Source organism: Gopherus flavomarginatus, chromosome 22 (assembly GCF_025201925.1).
Source record: "Gopherus flavomarginatus isolate rGopFla2 chromosome 22, rGopFla2.mat.asm, whole genome shotgun sequence".
Classification (NCBI taxonomy): domain Eukaryota; kingdom Metazoa; phylum Chordata; order Testudines; family Testudinidae; genus Gopherus; species Gopherus flavomarginatus.
This window is the reverse complement of record NC_066638.1, coordinates 13830331-13846451: the sequence shown is the minus strand read 5'-3', so window position 1 is coordinate 13846451 and position 16121 is coordinate 13830331.

The following is a 16121-nucleotide window of genomic DNA, read 5'->3' as shown; positions in this document are numbered from 1 at the left end:
AGGGACACCATTCTTTACCCAGCCTGGCTAATAGCCATTAATAGACTTAACCTCCATGAATTTATCCAGTTCTCTTTTAAACACTGTTATAGTCCTAGCCTTCACAACCTCCTCAGGCAAGGAGTTCCACAGGTTGACTATGCGCAGCGTGAAGAAGAACTTCCTTTTATTTGTTTTAAACCTGCTGCCCATTAATTTCATTTGGTGGCCCCTAGTTCTTGTATTATGAGAATAAGTAAATAACTTTTCCTTATCTACTTTCTCCACATCACTCATGATGCTTTAATTGTTTTGTTTGGTTTTCTTTTAATGAGACTTTGGGGTTTTTTTTTTTTGTTTTTTAAACCCTTCGTAATAGATTCTGGTACCCCGTTTGCGTGACTACCGGTGTCCAACTTAAAAGTGATAAAGATTTCATGTGTTGCAAAAATAATAGTCCAGTCACTCGGTGCTGCTATTTGAAGAATTCTTCACTGGTGCTTGTGCTTTGCTCTTCTTGGTTCATTGTGTGCACACTTTGGTGCTCTTTGAGCACATTTGGTTCCTGCTTGCAAACCCTTTCACTGTGGTTATGCTTTTTGCAGTTGTTGCAGCCGTTCCCAAAAGCAGGATGTTGCTGTAGCCCATGTCTGCCACTACATTGGGTACAGCTCTTTGTGCTGTCTTCTGAAAGCCCGTTCTGATTGTTCTTCATTGTCAGATTTCTCTTTTACTCTCTCAAACCTGTTTTGCCTTTCCACTTTTCAGTAGCTTAGGGGAGTTGTAATCCCGTCTACTGCCTCAGTGTATTGTTTTCCCTCTGGCAGCTTTCATGGGTACGTCTACACTGCAGTAAAACACTGGTGCCTGGTCTGGGTCAGCTGACTCACAGGGCTCAAGCTGTGAGCGATAAAACTGCAGTGTAGACATTCAGGATGCAGCTGGACCGTGGGCTCTGAGACTGTATGCTGGGAGAAGGCCCCAGAGCCTGAACTCCAACCCGAGCCCAAACGTCTACACCACAATTTTGTAGCCCCACTAGCCTGAGTCAGCTGACCTGGGTCAGCCGTGACTGCGTGGCAAATCTTTTATCGCAGTGTAGACATCCTCCAGCTGGCCTGAGTAACCTCAGTTGCCAGGCAAATTCTGATTGCCTTTTCTAAATTCAAGTCCGGATCTTCCAGCAGTCTCTTTCTGAGCTTTATGTCTCTGATCCCCATAACAATCAGTTCTAATTAGGGAATCTGTGAGTTCTCCATAATTACACAGTTGGCTCAGCGGTCTGAGATCAGTCACAAATTCTTCAGAAGTTTCTCCCTCTTTTTGAGCTCTCAGATGAAAGTTGTATCTCTCAAAAGTCTCATTCTTTCTGGGAGTGCAGTACGCCTCACATTTTTGCAGCACTGTCTCATAACTAACCTGCTCTTCCTGGATTAACTGTAGGCTATTTGTTATGGGGTGTTTGCCCCACACTGGTGGAGAAAGGGTTAAAAGCAGCCTTGATGAGGCTGTGCGGCAGCCAACCAATCAGTGAGGGGCTCCAAGGAGCAGCCAATCAGGGCAAAGCAGGCCCATATATAAAGAATGCTGCCAGGCAGAGGAGTCAGTTCCCTCTTGCAAATCCAGTCAGAAGGGACTGGGTCCCTGAAGGACTGAGGGAGCTGCCAGCACCCTGGACTGGATAGTGCTGGGCCAAGCTCCAGCCTGAGAAAGACTGAAGCCCTGATACAGGGTCAGAGAAGGTGTTAGGGCTATGAGGAAGTGGCCCAGGGAAATGGATGGTGCGGGTTGAAGGAGACTTAGTCCATGGCTGCTTCCTAGAGGATCCCTGGATTGGGACCTAGAGTAGTTGATGGGCTGGGTCTCCCTCACCCCCATGTGCCACTGAAGGGAGTGGCCAGTGAATGGCTGCAGTTTGCCACTGAAGCAAGTGGCTAGAACCTTGGGCTGCAGTTGGCCACAGAGGATTGCTGCTCCCCTGGAAACGAGGGGTGAATGGAATGGGGTATGGCTGGAGGGCTGTGTCCTGAAGAGGACGTTGCAATCCTTGGGGTGATGCAGGTCCAAAACAGAAGTGATGATAGGTGAAACACCACCGAAGGAGGGCACCCTGTGAAAAGACTGAGCTAATTCCCAGAATGACCAGCAGGAGGTGCCATGGCGGTGAGGTGGAACCGTTACATTATTATATACATCTAGTGCTTCTGGCTCAGCTTTATTAAGGAAAATAACTACCTTTTGTTTATTTGCCTTCTCAGTGCCTCTGCTTGCCGCCATGCAGAGACTAAGTTGTTGCCTGAAACTCCAGTGAAGAGTTTGAGCTTTGCTGGGGCTCTGAGCTGCTCCATGTCCCGTCTTTGTCCTCTTCAGCCCACTTCTGGGACTTTGCAATATATGTGAGCTCTTATGAAGGAGACGTAGATAAGGCTGAGGGAGATGTTCCTTTATCAGAAGTAAGGCACAGACCATCTGCAAAGTCCGCCCGTGCACTGCTATAGTTGTCTTTCCTCCTCCTTGTGCTCAGGCAGACTAGGTGGACCCGACACCCACATGTGGCTGTCTTCAAAAGATCACCTCACAATGCCATAGTTAAAGAAGGGATGGAACAGTATTGGGCCAAGAAGGCCCTGCCCCTCCTGCTCCAAAGAGAGGACTTGCTTCAAAGGGAGCTCTGGCAGTTAAGCAGGGGCAAGAGTGAAGGAAAAACTAGCTGCCAGCAAACAGAGCAATGTACAAGGGAAGGGCGATGATTGTGACTAGGACTCAGACAAGAAGCCTGGGTCTGACTTCCCTTGTTCTCCCCGCTTCTCCCTGACCTGGGAGAACAGCTGGACTCTGAGAGTGAGCTGGGAAGATACTCACCCACCCATGCACACACACATACACACAGCTAAGGCTTTGAATTGCTGATACTTGTGCAAGCAGAAGGCTGGGGCTATTTACCTTCCCGCTCCTCCCTCGCCCAATGGAAAGGAAAACAAGGAAAGTGGGAAGTGCCCCAGGAGAGGCTGATCTAGAGTAGGAGCCAGAAGGGACAAACTCTGACTTGGTCATTGAGACCCCTGGACGAGCCACCCCGAGACTTGAAGAGACTCTTTGGCCACATCCTGACCACTAGACCTGCTGGCCCCTGAACACAGCCTGGTACAGGGTTATTTGTATTGGCTTTCTGGGTTTTGAGCCTATGGGAGGGTCAAATTATCAAGCTTTTCTCCACCACAAAAAAACAAACAACAACAACAACAAAAAAACTAGAGGCCTGCCTGTTGTTTTTTTTTAATAAAGATTCTCATATAATCACATGACTCCAAGAGCTGGGTCTTTAAGAAAAACATCAACTATTAAAATACTAATGTTAAAATTGCAATAGTTGACCCCTACTGAGAATCAGTCTTTTTAAAAATACCTGATTCCTGAGCAAAAGAGACATGAAAAGACATTCTGGTAGCACTGAAGTCCATGGAAACACTCCCATTGATATCAGTGGGGCCAGGGTTTCACCCCATCAAATGTATCTCCCCCACTCCTTTCAAATTTTACATTAGCACAGACACAACAGAAAGTGGGTGGGAAAGTTCCTCTTAAGGAAGTTGTAGAAACATCACAGACAAGAAAATAGTACCAGATATCTTTGTAATCTCAAGAAAATTAAAGGTTGGGTTGGAGAGACTATAACTGAGGAGTTATTTTTTTCTTTGTTTAGTTAATTTAGCTGAAGGAGAGAACTGTTTAAAAGAGAACTGGATAAATTCATGGTGGTTAAGTCCATAAATGGCTATTAGCCAGGCTGGGTAAAGAATGGTGTCCCTAGCCTCTTTTTGTCAGATGATGGAGATGGATGGCAGGAGAGAGATCACTTGATCATTGCCTTTTAGGTTCACTCCCTCTGGGGCACCTGGCATTGGCCACTGTTGGTAGACAGATACTGGGCTAGATGAACCTTTGGTCTGACCCGGTATGGCCGTTCTTATGAAAGCTAACATTTTAATACCCTTTCGAGGGAAGTCATCTATATAAGAGAGAGAAAGAACAAAAGCAAATTGCTTGGAGCAGAAATAGGAGTAAAGGGAGGAATTCTGCATTAAGAACTGGGTTTAAAACTCAGGCTTCTAAATAATCTCACCATCCTTAGTGGCTTCTAGTGCAGCAATGTTCTGAAAGTTTGTGAAGAGACAGGGCAGTTACAGTAATCCTATCTGAGGCCTGGAAGCAATGAACTACCCAGCAGGGTCTAATGAAAGTGCTTTCAATTATTGCCCAATGCTATGTTTTTTCTCTGAGACATTAAGGTTTTCCTCAAAGAGATTTTTAAGGTGGAGATTTCTTCAGTAGTTCAGGAGAATCTGTCTCTTCGGCAGTGGGATGGGTGAGAGGGACAGGGGGAAGAGCAATGCAGAAGCACCAACACTAGGGCTGGTCCAAAATTTGCTGTCAAAACTGTTTTTCTGTGGGAAATTTGGTTTACTACTGAATGATTTTTTTTTCAAAAGATGTTTGCTTTCTGCAAAGAATTTCAATTTGAAGTCGAAAAACTGTTGTCTAAAACCCAAAATACTTTGGGTTTTGGCAAAAATTTTACAGAAGTTTAATTTTTCCACTGAAAAATCAAAATTTTGGTGGAAAAATTACACAAAAATTATTTTTTTCCTTTACATCAAAATTTTCCACATGGATTTTTTTTCTAACAAGTCTTTAAAATCAGTTTCCCCTGATTCATAGAAGAAGCTAAGAGTTCAATGGGCAAGTTTAGCAGAAGAGTTTTAATGGTAACCTCTAAAAAATAGAGAGCACTTCAGAACAAAACACTCTCAAATTTCAAGTAAGTTTGCTTTGGGATCAGGACTTAGTAGTATAGGACCATCTCAAGTCAAAATACAATATGATCAACTCCTCCTACTCAGATCCTTTTCCATCACTGGCGTATCTCAGCACCTTACACCACCTCTGCTACTGGAGAACTTTTACAGAACTGAGATCTGGTGATTTGCCAAAGGTCACAAAGGAGAACTGTGAATCAAACCCCCATTTCTTGAGCCCAACCCAATTTCTGAACCACAGAACACTCCCTTGATAGAATCATAGTGTTAACTTGGGGGGAGGGATAGCTCAGTGGTTTGAGCATTGACCTGCTAAACCCACAATTATGAGCTCAATTCTTGAGGGGGCCATTTGGGGATGGGCCCCACCTTGAGCAGGGGTTAGCCTTGATGATCTCCTGATGTCCCTGCCAACCCTAATAATCTATGATTGTAAGACGCCAGAGTTCAGCCACCATATGTCAAAAGATGAAGTGGACACAAAACACAAAGGCCTCAATAGTGAGACAAGGTGGGTGAGCAATTTCTTTTCTTGGACCAACTTCCTTTGGGGGCAGACAGACAAGTTTTCTAGTTTACAGTCCTGAAGCAGAGCTCTGGGCAATCGAAAGCTGGCCTCTCTCATCAAGAGAAGCTGATCCAGTGAAAGATATTCCCACCCCCACCTTGTCTCTCTAACATCCCAGGACCAACATGGCTCGAGAACTCTGCCTACAAGAGCTCAATAGACTGGTTGCTTGGTAACTTGCTGTTAAAGCTTCTTTCTCAACTCATTCTAGTCAGATTGGCACAGAAAATACCAGCCATGCATATAGCCAGACACCGTATGGTGTCTGCAGTATCTGCCAACCCATAGGCTGAGTGAACTACAGTCAATGTCAGCCTCTTTTGGGTGGAACTAAGAATAGGGTTTGCTTCTATAATAATAATTAATATCTACCTCATATTAAGACCTTTTCATCCATAGCTCTCAGAGCACTTTACAAAGATCACTGTCATTCTCCTTTTTTTTTTTTTAACAGACGAGGAAACCGGCATGAAGAGATGAAGTGATGTGCTACCCATGATCCCCAGGAGCAGAGCTGGGAATAGAATACAGGTCTGCTCAAGCCAAGTTCAGTGCTCTATTCACTAGGCCTCGTTATCTCCCATATGGCTGCTTCTATAGGAAATCAAGTAAGCAATTTATTGTAAAAGCTCATTGTTGATCTACCCTTGGCTTACAAAACCACTGAAGCAATGTGCAGGGAATGGGAATCTATGGTGAACGTAGGGAACAACGCTCCCTCTCATCTGGTATCCCCTCTTCAACAATGGAAATCAGAGTGGGCACGTTTCACATCAGTACAAAACCGCAGCTCTCTTTTTCTACCCCCTCTTCTTTGTGTTTCCCACTTTTCCTTCACCCCCTTTGGATCCTTCTCCTGACATCCAGTCAAACGCAGAGGCATCTAAAACAAAGAGGAAAAATCCTTTTTCTTCCATTTTCCAGAGGGGACTTTCGGGAGGGGGAACAAGCCTACAAGATAAACATACCACCCGGCAATAGCTGAAACCACTTTCAGAAACCCTGGCCATATACTCTGTGCTGTGATATTTTTTTACTCCAGCTTTGTTATGCTTGTGGGACTCGTGAAAGGAGAAATTCATACTGCAACATTCCTGCTCTTTATGCCTATGGATTGACAAATCTGAGAGACATAGTGGAAACACGGACCATTGTGGCCACTCTTGAAATAAAAGCTCTGACAGGCAACTCAGGAGGGGGTTTTTTAAGCAGCTTTTTTAGTTTTCCCTTCCTCTCTATCACTAACTCAGTTCCTGACAATGTAATCCAGCGAGAACCCACAAACTATTGGCAAGGTGGCATATAATTAACTAGCAGAGTTTATGTGGCTGGAACAAAAGAGCTAATTATGTAGCAATCGGTTATTTGAAGAGAAACACCATTTCCCGCCCTTAATGGCTATGCAAACAGCAGCACTGTGGAGTGACAATGCAACAGGAACAAGAATAGAGAGAAGCACAGTATATAAAATGTTACGAGTGCACGGAAACCTATGCATCAGGAAGGGGAGCATTATGATAAACAGAACACGCTGAATCCTGCTGTTTAATCTGGGGAAATGGCTCCTTCCTGAAAGCTCTGGAATGAAGTGTTTCATTTTGGTCTCAGACTGCTGCCTCTCTTCTCTCTGCACTGAGCAGAGCCACGATGTTCATTAATTACCCAGGGTGTGTTGGTCAAAGTCACTGAAGCAAGTCAACAGCAATACTGGATGGGTAAAAAAAAACACCTTAAAGCATGGGATTTTCAAAGGATTCAAATCATTTCTCATAAGAACAGCCATACTGGATTAGACCAATGGTCCATCTAGCCCAGGATCTTGTCTTCCAGCAGTGGCCAGTGCCAGATGCTTGAGAGGGAGTCAACAGAACTGGGCAATTTATTAAGTGATCCATCCCCTGTTGTCCAGTCCCAACTTCTGGCAATCAGAGGTCTAGGGACATCCACAACATGGGGTTGCATCCTGACCACTTTGACTAATAACCATGATGACCTGTACTCCATGAATTTATCTAATTCTTTTTGAACCCAGTTATACTTTCGGCCTTCTCAACATCCTTTGGCAGTGAGTTCCACAGGTTGACTGTGCACGGTGTAAAGTACTTCCTTGTGTTTGTTTTAAACCTGCTTCCTGCTAATTTCATTGGGTGACCTCTGGTTCCTGTGTTATGTGAAGGGGTAAATAGCAACTCTTCTGTCCCTCTGGCAGAGAGAGGGGATTTAAACCTGGGTCTCACACATCCCAAGTAAGAGATATAACCACTGGATAAAAGTAATATGATGAATACTTTCTCCTTCCCCTCCCTGCATTTTGAATGGAACCTGATCTGGTAGGTGGCCTCTGAACATGCCTATTAGATCCGGCCCTGCACGTGACTTACATGGCCAAACACCTATATCTTCTGGTTTGTGAATCGCTCTGAGACTTAGACAGGAGATAGGCATCCAGATGCCCAGAGGGAGGCAGTGGTGCACATGCCTGGAGGCAGAAGCATAGGTGCTGAGGGAGCTTTTACTTTGAAAATGTTGGTGCTGACTGAGGTTAGGCAACTACAGGGTTGGCAGAAGTTTTGTGGATTGCAGTGGAGCCTAAATTGGGACTTAGGCACCTAAGTACCTTTGTGGAATTAGGCCTTCCCGTCAGGCACCAGGGTGTTATTACCCTTCATGGTGAGCCCTGGAAGATCCAGTTAGGCTTATCCTCGACAATTGCAAACCTATGGCCAACAATGGATGGTCTGAAATAAGCTGTGACATGAGATGAGGAGAGCATTAGGAGTAGAGCTGGTCAGGAATTGTTTTGTTGGGGTTTCTCAGGTACAGAATGGAATTTCTGGTCAAGGAGAGAGAGAAAGAGAGAGAGAGAGACCCAAGTTCAAGTCCTAAGCTGCCTGATCTCCAAGTGAGATTGAACCTAGCAGAGCAGGACTAGTTTTCATTCTGATGCAGAACGAAAATAAATATCAAAACCTCAATATTTTTCACAAAGCAGAATTCTTGTTTCCCGGCCATCGCACAGAAGGAGCATTTACTGAGTGGGCTTTTGATTCGATGACAATTTGGGGCAGGGATCCCGAGTGAATAACTCAGATTTGTTAGGTAGGTGTCATAGGGGCACGAGTTGTTTAAGGAGCCTTTGCACAGGGGCTGAAATTGGGACTAGGCCGTGCTGAGCCTGTAGTCTCCCTTAAAGCACACCCTGTTACTACACAGTGAATCAGAGGTGAAGATTAGCTGGAACCAGGTAATATGTTGTTATTTACAAACATTCCATGCTGGACAGATGTTGTGCCAGGTCATTTGCATGATCTGAGGCATTTGTGGGTACCTGTAACCAGGGTACGGTTGGGCACCCCCATGGTTAAAGGCTGATGCCAAGGGAAATGAAGGCTGAGGCTGAGGATCCATGGGTTGAAGACAGCACACAGGGAATAGGTCAGTTGGCATTGGCACCCAGAGGCAGACAGTGGCACTGCACGAAGGTCTATGCAGGTTGCAGCTGAGCAGATACTGGTACAGCACTAAAGATTATGTATTGTGACTGTGCACATCCAGTGCACATGCTGGCATCGGGGAGTATTCAGGATGTAGCTGGGCACTCCTTGTTAAATGCTTACATCGAAGCAGGCTGTAGCTGGCACTCTGCCTTGGTGAGATGCTGGCACGAGGTAACATGTAGTCTGTAGAGGGGTGTCTGCGCTTTATGATTTTTTACCCCATCCAGTGACACTATTGACTTGGTCCAATGACTTTCTGTTTTCCAGAGTGGACCCTGATGGAACTGTCTCCCCCATTCCAGGTGAGTGCTCCAACACTGGACTGAAAGCCGTAAGGTGGGCACCTCCATCACCACCTCTGACTGTTTTGTTTGGGGCAAGGCAGACACCTAACTCTTTCCTTCAAGAAGCAGCTTAGGCATCTACACTGCCTGACTTCCCATTTGTGAGTCACTGGCAGAGACAGGCTTGTTTCAGAGCAGCATCCGTGTTAGTCTGTATCAGCAAAAGCACCGAGGAGTCCTTGTGGCACCTTAGAGACTAACACATTTATTTGGGCATAAGCTTTCATGGGCTAAAACCTACTTCATCAGATGCATGGAGTGGAAAATGCAGTAGGAAGCTGTATATACACAGTACATGAAAAGTTGGGAGTTGCCTTACCTAGTGGGGGGTCAGTTCTAATGAGACAATTCAATTAAAGTGGGCTGTTATCAACAGGAGGCAGAATCACTTTTGTAGTGGTAATCAGGGAGGCCCATTTCAAACACTGGACAAGAAGATGTGAGTAAAAGTAGGGGGAAATGAGCATGGGGAAATTGGTTTTTAGTTTTTGCAGTGACCCTTCCACTCCCAGTCTTTATTCAGGCCTAATACGATGGTGTCCAGTTTGCAAATTAGTTCCAGTTCTGCAGTTTCTCATTGGGGTCACCCTGCAGCCTGAACCTAGGCACCTATCTCCATGAGAGGGATGGGGGTTAGCACACCCGCCTCTCATCGGCATCTCCTATTGGCTAGCTTAGGCAGCTCACTGCCTAGCAGCTGGCTTTTGTGGATCACATTCGCAGGTGTCTTCTCTCTCTCCATTCAGTGGGGAAAGCCTGAGCACTTCACCCAGACTTTGTGGATCGCACTGTTGTTCCTGTGATTTTCTACATGCCTAAAAGTTAGGTGGCATGATGCTTAGCATTGCAACAGCTGTGTCCTGTTGGGGATCCCATCCCACCCAAAGTGTCAATGCTTAAAACAAACTGGCCCTTGTCATGCCATAAATCTTGAGATTTATTGGCTATTACTTACACTCCAGCTTTCTGGACATTGAGGGTGCTGATAGAGATCACTGGCTATTTGCTGCATGGCTCCAAAAATCAATGTATGAGGAGTAGGTGAGGGGATTGGATAGCCTGGGGGGTGGGTAATGGCCTTGAATGGAAGCTTTCCATCCTTAATTCATGAGTTCACACTCATTTTAGCAATGGGATGGGCAACCTGGGAATATTTCCAGGAAGCTGGGAGAATGCTCCTGGCTTCCCAAGTCATGATTTAGATTCCTCTTGGAATCAAAGCAAGTGTTGGATTCTGAAGCCTTGTAAGTACTGGCGTATGTGTGCTCACTCAATGTTTTCATAGACTGATAGATTCCCAAGGCCAGAAGGGACCATTATGATCATCTAGTCTGACCTCCTGCAGAGCACAGGCCAAAAAACCTCACCCAATAATTTCTACACCAGCCTGTAACTACTCTTTGAGCTACAACAGCTCTTTAAGCAATACATCCAGTCTTGAGTTAAAGACTTCCAAATCATGGAAAATCCACCACTTACCTAGGTAACCTGTTCCAGTGGTTCATTGCCCTCATAGCATGCCTCATTTCTACTGTTTCTTTCCTGATGCTCTGTGCAGACTGTTGGAATCTCAGCAGATGTGTGGAGTACATACCAGAAACACCCATCCCCTGCGTAGAACACCCATCCCCTGCTAAAGACAAGCAAAGTGTTATTCAGCAAATGAATTGCACATTTTTTTAAAAAAAGTATATCCTGGTAACATACATTTACTGCCCACGGCCCTGGTAGGGGCCACGTGTGCTACAGAGAACGCAGTGAGGGATGGAACCTGAACAGTGGTTCAGAAGGTTAAAATGATGTGGAGTTAATAAACTAGGTGTTCAGCTGTACTCAGTGGAGCTAGCGATACACACCAGGTGAGGATCTGCCCCAGTGTCCTTGGCAGGCCTGGCAATTTCTGTGATCACCTTTCCTCGGATAAGAATGTGGAGCCACATTCTGCTCCATAGACCCATCCTTCAGATGATCCCTTGGGTTCTGTACCTTTCAGTTCTCACCCAGGCAAGTTACATATGTAACATCACTACCGCTTATTTAAATCTCTCTCTCAGCTTGTTCAGTGATATGACCAAACCAGTGCAAACTGGAATCATCAGCCTTGTGGTTGAAGATTGAATAGAAGACCATTCTTCTACATCAATTCATCTAGATATTTGCCTGATTTTGAGGTAGCCTGATCCAGTGGTGAATTGACCTCATAGCATGCCTTGTTTCTACTGTTTCTTTCCTGCTGCTTTGTTCAGACTATAGGAATAGTGGCTGCCTATAATTTCAATGCCTCACAAGCTAGCTTGTGAAAGCCCAACCTTAACTGGAGTTGGAGTCAATTTATGCAGATTTCCTCTTACGCAAGCTGGTGCGAGAATGGCTTGTTGATCATAGATAGCTTCTGTAGAAGGAACACTGTCTCTGTGAGCATTTTGGGGCTATCACCACACTAATGGTGTTAAAACCACAGTGGTGTGAAGGCGTCAGCTTTCTCTGTGCTGTCAGCTGCCTAATCTGAACTGTCTCAGGGCTGGTCTACACCAGGATTTTATATCAGTATAGCGACCTCTCTGCGGAAATCCACCTCCTGAGAGATGCAGCCATCCCAACCTAGTCCCTGATGTAGACAGCACTAGGTTGACGGAAGAATTCATCTGTTGATCTAGCTACTGCCTCTCGAGGAGGTGGATTACTCATGCTAATGGGAGAAGCCTTCCCATCGGCACAGGTAGTGTCTACACTGAAGCACTGCAGTGGCACAGCTGTGCTGAGGGTGACCAGATGTCCCGATTTTATAGGGACAGTCCTGATTTTTGGGTCTTTTTCATATATAGGCTTCTATTACCCCCCACTCCCTGTCCTGACTTTTCACACTTGCTGTCTAGTCACCCTAGCTGTGCTATTATAGCATTTGAAGTGTAGAAAATCCCTCAGTAATTTCCTGTGCCCTGTTGTCTGCTCCACTTTCACCCAGAAGCCTTGTGCCTCTGTGTGTTCTGGACTTTCCCAACATCCTTCTGCACCTGGGTACAAATTTTCAAAAGAACATCTATGTAGTCAGCTAAATGAAGGCCAGATTTTGAAATATGCAGAGCACCCAGCAGTTCCCACTGGGAGACTGATGGTGCAAAGTGCTAACGTTCTGATTTCATGTCTCCGTTACCCAGGATCACTTACTGAAAGGGATTTCCTTGTGCGGACCAGAGCAGAAGTGGGCCAAGGAATTGTGTGCGCATTTGTGCTAGTCCCACCGTTGCCTTGGTGAATGAAGTAGCAGCAGGGATTTAGAAGTGAGCCTCAGTGTGCTGTCAAATCAAGTCTCTAAATCTGAATTTGATTAATTGATGAGCTGTGGCCACCAGCCTGGGCACACATTGCCAGCCCCAGCCTATTTGGTAACAGTTGGGCTCTAATTAGTGTGGAAGGAAATATTTATACAGACTCTGCAGAGCCGAATCACCGCGTTTCACGCAACTGCAGTGTGAACTAAGCAGTGGAGTAATTGGCAGCACAGTATGTATTATTGTTCACTCACAGCCGCCTCTGGTAGGCCTGGCAACCTTTTTCCAATGCGAGATGTTTTGCATAGCGTGAATATCCCCCTTAGCTCCTTGAGACTTCATGCAGGAACTGACAGGCCAAAGACCTACGTCTCTGCTGGTGTAACACCACTTTTAACTCCATCAGGCCAGATCCTCAGCTGGTGTAAATCAGTGTCATTCCATTTAAGTCAGTGGAGTTACTCTGAGGTACATCAGCTGAGGATCTGGGCCATTGGTTTCAGCGAAGTTACTCCTGATTGATGCTAATGTAGATGAGGGGAAGTGGAACCCCTGGCGTGTTAAAACTCAAGGACGTTTGGTTTGTTTTTCAACACAAATGCAGAGCTGTTACTGCAATGTATAGCCCAGTAACACCTCGCGGGCCCAACCAAGATCAGGACTGTCAGAGATGTGTCTGCCCCAAAGAGCTTCCTGTCTAAACAGAAAAGACAGACAAAGGGAAACAGAAGCACAGCCTCACACAGCAAGTCCGTAGCAGAGCTGAGAGAAGAGTCCAGGTATCCTGAGTCTCAAGCCAGTGCCCTATTCTCTGCACCCATGGTGTTCTGTGGGAGTCGCTCTGCATAGAAAAGTTTTAAGGCTTCTAGAATGTGTCCGGTTATTTTCCAGTGGACAGAAAGGACTTCAGTGTGGTGCCGGAGCTACAATTTGAATACCTGCCATATTGATATGAACCATCCTAGGCACTGTAGACTGGTTGCTTTTTCAGCAGTTGAATTTTAGGAAAAGCTAATTAGCCATTAACTGCTAAACAACTGTGCACACTTATCAACTTAAAACCATACAGCACCGGATTAACAATTAAACCCCATTGATTTTATACTTCCCAATGCAATGGCGTGAGAAAAATCTCCTTCTCCTCATGTATTTCAGCCTTTTTTCCAAGCCAGCCTTTAAACCTCAAATCTAAGCAACTCAGAAATCACATTCCCTTACAAAAACAACCCAGCGCTGTTCTGGCTGGGGCTGTGCATGGCGCATTAGTGTTCACAGCACTTCCTGTGTTGATATGCAAAGAAGCTGGTTGTGTTGGAAGTAAACATATACTTCATTTAGGGAAATAACCAAGTGCTTTTACATTTAATTCCTGACCAGGTTTATGTAAAATTAATTGCATCACATGTTCCGTGCATCTTTTAATTGCAAAACCAATTAACTTTAAAATGTTCTGCTTTGTAGTTCCCCTAATGGATGGCATAGTTTTAGTTAGCTTTACAAAATCCGTCTTTTGTTAAAACTGGGCAGGCAGCCACGCTCGGTTATCTTCTGGAAGTGAGATCCCTTCAGCCAAGCTAGTTTCAAGCAGTCTCTGCACTGGAGTTATTTTAGAGGAGAGTTTTCAGCTGAGCATCCTTAAAGAGGCGATGCAGACCTTAAAGGGGAAACACTACGTTCAAGTCTCAATTCTCAAGTACAGCATTCTGGCACTTGGAGACGTTCTAGAGTAGGTGGGTCAAGATAGGTTTAAGCTACCTTAATGCTCCCCATATTCTGAGGCTGTTCAGGGCTCTAACTGGCCCCCACAAAAAGCTCCACTAATGTATGTTGTTAAATTAATTAATAATAATATCATGTATTTATTTTATTATGTTAGAGCAGGGATCGGCAACCTCTGGCATGTGGCTTGCCAGGGTAAGCACCCTGGTGGGCCAGGATAGTTTGTTTATCTGCCACGTCCGCAGGTTGGGCCAATCGCGGCTCCCACTGGCTGCGGTTCGCCACTCCAGGCCAATGGGGGCTGTGGGAAGCGGCAGCCAGCATATCCCTCATCCCACGCCGCTTCCCGCAGCCCCCATTGGCCTAGAGCGGTGAACTGCAGCCAGTGAGAGCAGCAATCGGCGGAACCTGCGAACACGTCAGGTAAACAAACCAGCCCAGCCACATGCCAGAGGTTGCCGACTCCTGCTCTGTAATAATAAAATAAATACATGATATTATTAATTGCACTGTTAACCAATAGAATACCATTTAGACAAATATTTTTTGATATTATCTATATTTTCAAATATATTGATTTCAGTTATAACACAGAATGCAAAGTGTACAGTGCTCACTTTATATTTATTTTTTCATTATAAATATTTGCACAGTAAAAATAAAAGAACTAGTATTTTTCAATTCCCATCATACAAGTACTGTAATGCAATCTCTATCATGAAAGTTGAATTTACAAATGTAGAGTTATGTATAAAAAATAACTGCACTCAAAAACAAAACAATGTAAAACTTTAGAGCCTACAAGTCTAGTCAGTCGTATTTCATGTTCAGTCAATTGCTCAGACAAACAAGTTTGCTTACAATTTGCAGGAGATAATGCTGCCCGCTTTTTGTTTACAATGTCACCTGAAAGTGAGAACAGGTGTTCACATGGTACTGTTGTAGCCAGTGTTGCAAGATATTTATGTGCTGGATGCACTAAAGATTCATATGTCCCTTCATGCTTCAACCATCATTCCAGAGGACATACTTCCATGATGACGGTAGCTTTTGCTTGATAACGATCCAAAGCAGTGCAGACTGACACATATTCATTTTCATCATCTGAGTCAGATGCCACCAGCAGAAGGTTGATTTACTTTTTTAGTTGTTCAGGTTCTGTAGTTTCCACATCGGAGTATTGCTCTTTTAAGAGTTCTGAAAACATGCTCCACGCCTCGTCCCTCTCAGATTTTGGAAGGCACTTCAGATTCTTAAATCTTGGGTCGAGTGCTGTAGCTATCTTTAGAAATCTCACACTGGTACCTTCGTTGCATTTTGTCAAATCTGCAGTGAAAGTCTTCTTAAAATGAACAACATGCCGGGTCATCATCCAAGACTGCTATAGCATGAAATCTATGGCAGAATGGGGTAAAATACAGAGCAGGAGACACACAATTCTCCCCTAAGGAGTTCAGTCACAAATTTAACTAATATATTATGTTTTTAATGAGCATCATATCATCATGGAAGAATGTCGTCTGGAATGGTGACCAAAGCATGAAGGAGCATGCAAATGTTTTGCATATCTGGCACGTAAATATCTTGCAATACCGGCTACAAAAGTGCCGTGCGAATGTCTGTTCTCACCTTCAGGTGACATTGTAAATAAGAAGCGGGCAGCATTATCTCCTGTAAATGTAAACAAACTTGTTTCTCTTAGCAATTGGCTGCACAAGAAGTAGGACTGAGTGGACTTGTAGGCGCGAAAGGTTTACATTGTTTTGGTATTGAGTGCAGTTATGTAACAAAAAAAAATCTACATTTGTAAGTTGCACTTTCAAGGTAAAGAGATTGCACTATGGTACTTGAATGAGGTGAGCTGAAAAATACTATTTCTTTTATAATTTTTCAGTGCATTATTTGTAATAAAAATAATATAAAGT